Genomic DNA, 8,259 nt, shown 5'->3' on the forward strand with positions numbered 1-8,259 from the left:
CTAGATGCATAAAGATAGCAATACCTTTTTGTGAAGTAGAGGACCCACTCATGAGAGCATTATGTTGCGTGACAATTCCAAGAAACCCAACACCAGAAAAGTGGTTCCGCTTTTAAAGGTGAGTACAAATGAGAAGGTACTAATGTCGGATAGAACACTATTAATTCTGGCATGTTTCCTGGATTAGTTGCTAGAATCAACGACGGCAGGAAACTAGCCAGAAATTAAAATGAAAGTGGCCATAAAGATCAAAGAATCCCTGAGTGAACAAATAGGATCGTTATGCGTTCGACTGATTTCCGCTTGCCGTAGGGGCCATTGCATGCTTAGAGAAAGGTACGACTTACGCACACTCAATTTATTTGATCCAGTTGCATACATTCCGGTAAATGCACTAAGACATATTTTAATGGCACTATCACTTTTTACTTGCATAGTATTGTTTTTGTATGGCTACCATTTACCGCTACACTCTAAAAAAAGTCTTTGCGTCTACTTTCACGCACAAAACTCGGAGACCCAATCACCGCAACTTACGGAGGCAGTTCAGCGAATGACGATGCGGAAACATATGTTTAGATTAAAGAACGCAGTCTGAGTTGTGACATTAAGCAATGCAAGCTTGACGTTTCGCATTGCTAAATGTCACAACACAGACTGCGTTTTTTGGTTTAAACATGTGTTTCCGCATCATCATTCGCTGAACTGCCTCCGTAAGTTGCGGTCATTGGCTGTCCGAGTGTTATGTGTGAAAGTAGACGCACAGACATTTTTTAGAGTAATATTGAGAAGCTAATAAATTTTATTGCAAATTCTAACACGGAGTTCGATAGCTCAATCGTGTAATCTCATATTTTCTTTAGGCTCCGCGCACACAATGATTTATTATTATTTTATGAAGTCTGCAGTTCCTTGAAATATACATATTATGTTTCTATGAGCCACAATCAACCCAAAAGAAAAGGAGAAGGTGAGGGGTGGCGAGCAATTAAAAAAAAAAACATAAGGGTGACGCGCCCTTAGCTTAATGTTGATTATAGATATTTGCACAGGATGAGCTTGTTGGGTTGCAATACATGAGTGGGTATAATATAGTAAAATAATACTTCAGACTTTTGCGCAGGAAGTTGAATAGGGAAAGCCTTGTTAATTAAAAAAAAAATCGAATACTTTATTTTCCCATTTAACGAAAAATGGGGGAGGCCGAAGAAAAAGCTGATAATTCAGCTTGACATGGTCCTCGGCCACTCTACAGAAGCAGTCGCGGCGGCAATGGAAAAATATATTTACCCGCTAGTTAAACACGTAAAAAGTGAACAACATGTAATACATAAATATAATTTTTTTTAATTACTTACTTTGCGCCGACTTCCATCACGTTTGATGCGTAGACTTAAACCTTTTACAAAAATTGGAGCATTTTGCGTCAATTAGGTTGATGTACGGATATACAGTTTTTTTTATTCTTTACAGATTTGGTTGTAAAAAATGAATGAAAGCTACACTTATGCGGTTAGCGGGAACGAGTTATACAGCAAGGGGGACTTTATATGGGTGGCTAATCTTTCCGATAAGTCGGCTAATTAATTAATATATTTTAATTAACGTTTTAGTTAGTGAAAATCGACATATGGTTCTAATCAGAAACGTACTAAGCATTATCGAAAACCACCAAATTAACTATTTTTAGAACGACTTGAAGCTCGTGGGAAACTTGGTGACGCACCAAAATTATCACTCTTGAAGCAGGCGCAAAGCTAGCCGCGGCAGAACGCGGATGATTAAAACATTATCGCCTTCCGTCACTGCCAGCTTTGCGCCTACTTCACTAGTGGTCACTTTGGCGCGCCCACAAGGTTCCCACGAGCTTCAAGTCGTTAAAAAAATAGTTGATTTGGTGGTTTACGATAATGCTCAGAAAGTTTCTTTTTGAACCGTATGTCTATTGTCACTAACTAAAAAGGTAATTAAGGAATTCTGATTAATTACCCGACTTATGGCACAGATTAGCCACCCATATAATGCCCCCCTTGCCATATATCTCACTCGCACAAACCGCATAAATGTATCTTTTATGGCTTTTTAAAACAAATCTTAAAAGAATAAAAAGCTGTATATATATATATATTATGTCTTCTACGTCCAGCAAGCAGCGAGGTGGCACAAGACGCATGGCGTGGTCATTATGTTTCAGCTCCTTGCTTTGTGATTCGTTCTTTGACATTCTTACTGACTTAGGTGGAAATCCAATTGGCTTCCCAACAATAAACAAAATGCTCGTTGTTCAGACCTACTAAAATCACTCTGGTTTATTAGAGCTTCAAGTGCTTACGTCCTGCCCAGTGTCGCAGTGCAGACGACATTTTGCGTCTAAACGTATTTTAAGTCTCCGTATGCACCTAGCTCAAGCCCTCTGCAGATTGCAGCGATTAGCTCTTCCATGTGCTTTGTTGGAAAGTAGGTGGACTGGATCTTCTTTTAGAGCGAAAGCTGCAGTGACCATGAGGGGGAGAGGGCAACCGGCAGCACAGGCGGGCGGGTGTTGGTGGTGCGACACCCCTGGGCACCCCAGAGGGTATATGGGTCTACCAATGGATGCCATACTCGCTGGGTTTCCGTGGTTATCGGTACGTCCTAAGAGCCTAGACAAAACAGTTTACCATTGGAGGTGTCCCTTCACATGAAAAAAGATGCCTAACATCAACGTCGTCGTACGGTTCCTGCCTTGTTATCGGAGTTACCAGTGGCCATCGCGCAGCGATCAGCACGTTTGAACGCATAGTCAGTGTCCTTCATGTACGTGATGTGTGCCTAACTTCCCTTTATGTACCACATGTATACACAAACACAAATTTTAGTCGCATTTGAATTCCCACTATCACGTTTTCGCCGATGTCGTCTTAGAAAGAGTCCTGTATTGTTTATTGGTGTCTATTTATGTTACCGAGATCTTATAATTACGCTGTGAGGAAGAAAATATCGTCTTGATCTAGAATGCAAACATGTGCGTGTTGGATGTCTTATTTGCGGAGTGGTCAATGATCAGTGTTTTATTATTACCTAATGCCACGATACTGCATTACTCTACAAAGTGTGGTTATTTTTTCATAGAAGTATGGGAGGAATGTTTACTACCACGTGAAATAGTAGCATTACAATTCGCTCAAGTTTTGCTGGTAAGGAGACATTCGTTTGAACATAACTATTTTTGCACGAAAGGTTGGGTGTATTTTTTTTCAAATCTTTATTTTTTCTTTTTGCATCTTATTTCTTTCGCCACTCATATATATTCGGAGTAGTTTGTTTGGAATGAGAATATTTATTTTATCTGTCGTCGGTGCTGACAGTGACAGTCGCGGATAATCTCCAAGGTTTCCAGTCAAGCGTCCCAGCACGGTCGCGGAGTTACGCTGTTTTTAATTAAATGAGGCGATTCACACACAATAAAAATAAAGCATGTCACCACTCCGGGTTCTTAGCCTACGAACAGTCATATATAGTAAATCACTTTTTTTTTTCTAAATTCAATCCATATATAGGTTTAGTTGCTTTACCCGTGCCAGGAATCACCTTAGAAACTGGCTGACGTCAGAATATGAAGCACTCCAAAAATCAAAGCAGAAAAACGAGTCATTTTGGCCCAGTTTATATCCACTGTACATTTATGTCGCCGTGAGCACGATTAAGCATAAAATATTCACTCTGGAAGAGTTAATATCTTCAGCCCAAAATGTGAATGCTTGAACCACTTGTCTGATTTAAATGACATTTACAGGCTTCTTTTCGTTGATGTTGAGAACATTTCTGCCAAATCCAGTTAACCTGGGTGAAGTACAAAAAATTTGCAGATGTCCAAAGATGAAAGTGGGCCTGTCTGTGTAGGAAAACTATCGTTTTGAAACTGTTTATAAATTTGTCATTTTAAATTGTTATATTGCTTAAGGACAGTTCAGAGCAGATAACTTTGGAGGTATATTTCTATATTATACAATTTTTCATGGAAAAAGTCGTATAAACACAAACAATGTTTTTTTAAGATTTCCATCCTTTGTCCAAACTTTTAGCACTTGAGCATAAAAAAATTACGAAAATAGAAAAATACAAGCTCCATAGGTATCTCCACATTAAAATTTCACCCCAGAAAAACTTATAAAAATGAATCCAAGTTACGAAAGAACAAAAGATAGTTTTCCGAAAGTTAAATTTATGCCAAAAAGGGGAATGGAGAAAAATGCGTTCAAAATGTTACAACCTCAATTTTTTCTTTAGCATCAATGGACGGAACATATTTTATATACAAAAAAAAAAAACTATGCAAGGTAAACTAATGAGACTTTCTGGGAATTCTCCCTCGATGTTGGTGGAGGTAAATATAACATTTTTTATATTATTGTTTTGTGCAGAAATTGTTTTTTTCTATATAGTGCCCCCCCCCCCCCCCCCCCCCCCTTAAACTGTCACGTCCAGCTCCTCAGCTTATTTGCCCAACTATACTGTCGTCAGGTTGCTAAGAATAAGTCTGTTCAATCACTCATTCACCTCTCGTACATATCGTATAATATAGTGGTTCGAATTCTGCAGGTTTCACGCGTTAAGAGGTTATGATAACGTCTCCGAAACTAAATGAGGTCTCATTTGATATTCATGGCTTGCACGTGACGTGAAACAGCACCGTAGAAGCCGCCATTGGAGCAATGGCAGCTTCTAATGTGCCCGTACCTTATGCAGCAATCATTTGGCAATATTGAATTTGTTCTTTTCGGCAAAGCTTGCCGCGAAGAAGACATTTGATGGTGTCAAATGTATGCTGCAGAAGGTTCGGACAGAGGAGCATGGAACGGAGCAATGTCGGCTGACGTGACGTCAATGCAAGCCATGTATAAAGTTGTTGAATATTTTCAAGGTGTACATATAATATAACCTCTTCCTAAAGATGGTTGGTCAAGGCTTTCCCTCAACTTTAGTAAGGCAACCCCGTTGCAACGCAACAGAACGCCATGCGGCAAACAAATAAAGATTGACCAAATATAATAAAGATATCAAACACCAAACACGAACAACACCTGGCGAACATGACTTGGTACTTGGCATCTATCTCTGCCTCTGATTATTTTTATCTACCGACCTCATGCGGAAGCGCATACGTGCACAGCTTTGAGGAACGCCCTGCTCGGGATTTCAGGACTATTGTCTGGTTTGTCCAGTTAGAACGGTATTTCCACAGTCTAATGATTTGTTGCCTATACACCGTGTTTCTTTTATATTAAGATAATTTAGCTCAACGCAAATGAACGTACAGGTGAGTTTATATTCCTGCAGAAGAAAAAGACAGCCAATCACGGTGCAACAGAAAGATTCCAGCAAATGTGAAGCTTCAAATATGAACAGCTCTAAAACATACACTGTGCGTAGGGACAAAGAACAAGAAAACCTCATGCTTTTTGGTCCCTTTACAAATCACAATTTTTAGACTTAATCGTATTATGAGTTACGTCATTATTTGGGACTTGGTTATTGTTCGACGAGATTGGCTTTATCCTTGTTCTGCGCGTTAGTGAGCTCACGCACGTTGCTTAGACTACAAGTTGAAACGACGCAGTTATTGTTGTTTCCTTGGCACTCATTGCATAATCAGCGACTTTCTCACCCGAAAAGTCGAATTTGCATATACAAGAAGGATGCATAAACACGAAGTCAATTAGTAATCTTTTGACTTGGTTTGAACTTAGACGTGCCATGCAATATATTTTGGCTGAAGTCCACAATGTATGATTGTACTCTTTTTTTTTTTTTTGGCGATACTAGGCGAAAAAAGATCTTCCGCGCGAGTCTGGCAGAGTGCCTGGCCAATTTCATGGGCGAAGGGAAAGCAATTCACGTGCATCGGAAGACCAACAATCGCGTCGCAGACCATAAAATATGAAGAAAGGGGCACCGTAATTTGCTAATACGAGCAGTCGGCTTTTCGCCGACCTAGGCAGTGAACTTAGCCTCGTGACCTTGAGTAAACAAACGTATTTATTACGTGTATACGTTCTACCAAGGCTACGGTGTAGTCAGAGGGAAGGGTAAACAGGATCTTCCGCGTCGCTATGAACTACCTCCGAAACGCGCTCGGAAAACACAGCCCGAGAAAGTCCGGCAAGAAAGGCACGCAAATTTGGCCTCCCCACGGACAAACTGATTCACAAGGAGAAAAAAAAGGCGGAATGGCCGAGTACACCCGACTCGGTAGGAAGGTGAGTCAGATAATCCACCTTCCTCCCCAAATCACCGTCATGTTCCAGCGGTACTCTGACGACGCGGCGTGGCCGTAGAAACATTTTTTGGGCAAAAATCGTGTTCAGACCAAGGAACTGGGAAAACCAATTTGTCATGATTCACGCCGAAATCCAATGCAATGTAAGGACATTGGACTCTCCTAAAGTTTTGTTCTACTGAAGATGACTGAGTAAGAACTCCTTCTCAAAGTCGGCCTTTCGAGCTGACGCTAACCAAAATTTTACTTTTTTTTTTTTTTTTTGCGCAGTGACCGGCACAGATGGCCTGTTCGCGACGTAGGACCCTGGACGCTTTAGAGTCGCATATACTCAGAGGAGCCTGGATGCATACTTACCCTTGAAACACAGAACCAATGATGAATATCTCTTTAATTGATTCGATTACTTAATAAGGTGAACGATATATTGTGCTCAAATGGTCATGCAGTCCCAATGGCAAGTAGACATCCCATATCTTTAGCGACTCGGACCTCGTGTACCTCGAAGCGTAACACAGCTATCCTCCCCAGTGGTGAAACTGATTTCGGCAGAGCATTGAATTGTGCCCTGAGGCTATCACAAGATACTATGTATAAGGGCACTTCTGAGAATGAAGAGCTTAGCGTTAAATTGCAGTCGTTACCGCCAGCATTTAGATTTCGCGTACATGCTACTTTCCAGACGCGGAAGCCTGTAGCCGTTAAAGAAAGAAAAAATTGCTCTTAACGACGCGTCAAGGTTTTGAGCGAGTTGTCTTTCGCTTGTTAAAGATCAAGGCCGGCATCACTTCCTGATCCGCTCTCTGTAAGCATTATTCACCCCCTGACCTTTCCTAAGCTATCATTACTAACCACTTCCTTGTACAATGTATACTAATGGCTGGAACGTCGTAAATCTATTATGCGCTCCATCCCCTCAAAATAAATTTCACACCAGTAGCTGAAAGCAGGTAATGTTAGAATATTATTGGTCCCATTTTTCGGATACGGGTGCCCCATTAGCCTCGACCCACAGATGCTATCCAGAGGGCGAGTAAAGTATTGTTAGTCAAGCAAGACGTACATAGTACAAGCTTTCTGGTTTATTCTTTCAGTGATACATAAAGAAGACTGCCGCAGCGGTTTGGGGCAACCAAATTGTTCAATGGGGCGTGTAGGCTTCTGCGTCTCAAGTACAAACTTGTAGCCTAAAGTGCGCGGGGTGCGCCAATTGGACTTCGGCGACAAAAGCGCGGCGTCATCGTCGCATTAGTCCAATCGGCGCACAAGGTAAACTTGGGCCCCGATTCTGCTCTTGATGAGTCAAGTTCCCGTATACAACAAGAAAATACTTTGCTCGAAATTCTAAGTTACTCACATTTTTTACGTTGGGAAAACAAAAAAAAAGGGAGAGTACTTTTGGAACACGAGGAAAAACAACAACAAATGAAGTGTTTTGTTTTTGGTGTCGACGGAGCGTGAGAGATAACCTTCATTTTTGTCGTTTTACAACGCGTATTTGGTGTACAGCTAATGTTTGTTCCAATTCAAAACTCGTTTTACTAAAAGGGACAAATATATATATATATATATATATATATATATATATATATATATATATATATATATATTTTTTAATATCTAACTAAACAGTGATCTAAGGCGTATTTGGAAAGCTGTCATTTTGAAGAGTAACAAAGTCCTCAAAAGAAGTCGTTGAAAGGCAAACTTGGGGAATTCGCTACTATTTCCACCCAATGTCAAAGCTGCAAAAAAAAAAAAAATGCTTCGTCAGATGTTAAAACCAACTCGCGCGTTCGTGTACCTTAGCTCGCCAAGCAGAAAGATTGGTTTCTGACGAGAATGTCCATGAGGTTTCGATACGCGGAAGCACTTCTCACTGTCAACATACCTGGACGTCAAAAATATCTCGCGCAACAAGCGTCCTTGTCGCCACGCGGTAACGGTTGTTCGCTCAAAACGTTGACGTCGTTTTTTTTTTTTTTTTTTTTTGTATAGCT

The sequence above is a fragment of the Ixodes scapularis genome, unplaced genomic scaffold (assembly GCF_016920785.2).
Source record: "Ixodes scapularis isolate PalLabHiFi unplaced genomic scaffold, ASM1692078v2 PGA_scaffold1__304_contigs__length_218370807, whole genome shotgun sequence".
Classification (NCBI taxonomy): Eukaryota; Metazoa; Arthropoda; class Arachnida; order Ixodida; family Ixodidae; genus Ixodes; species Ixodes scapularis.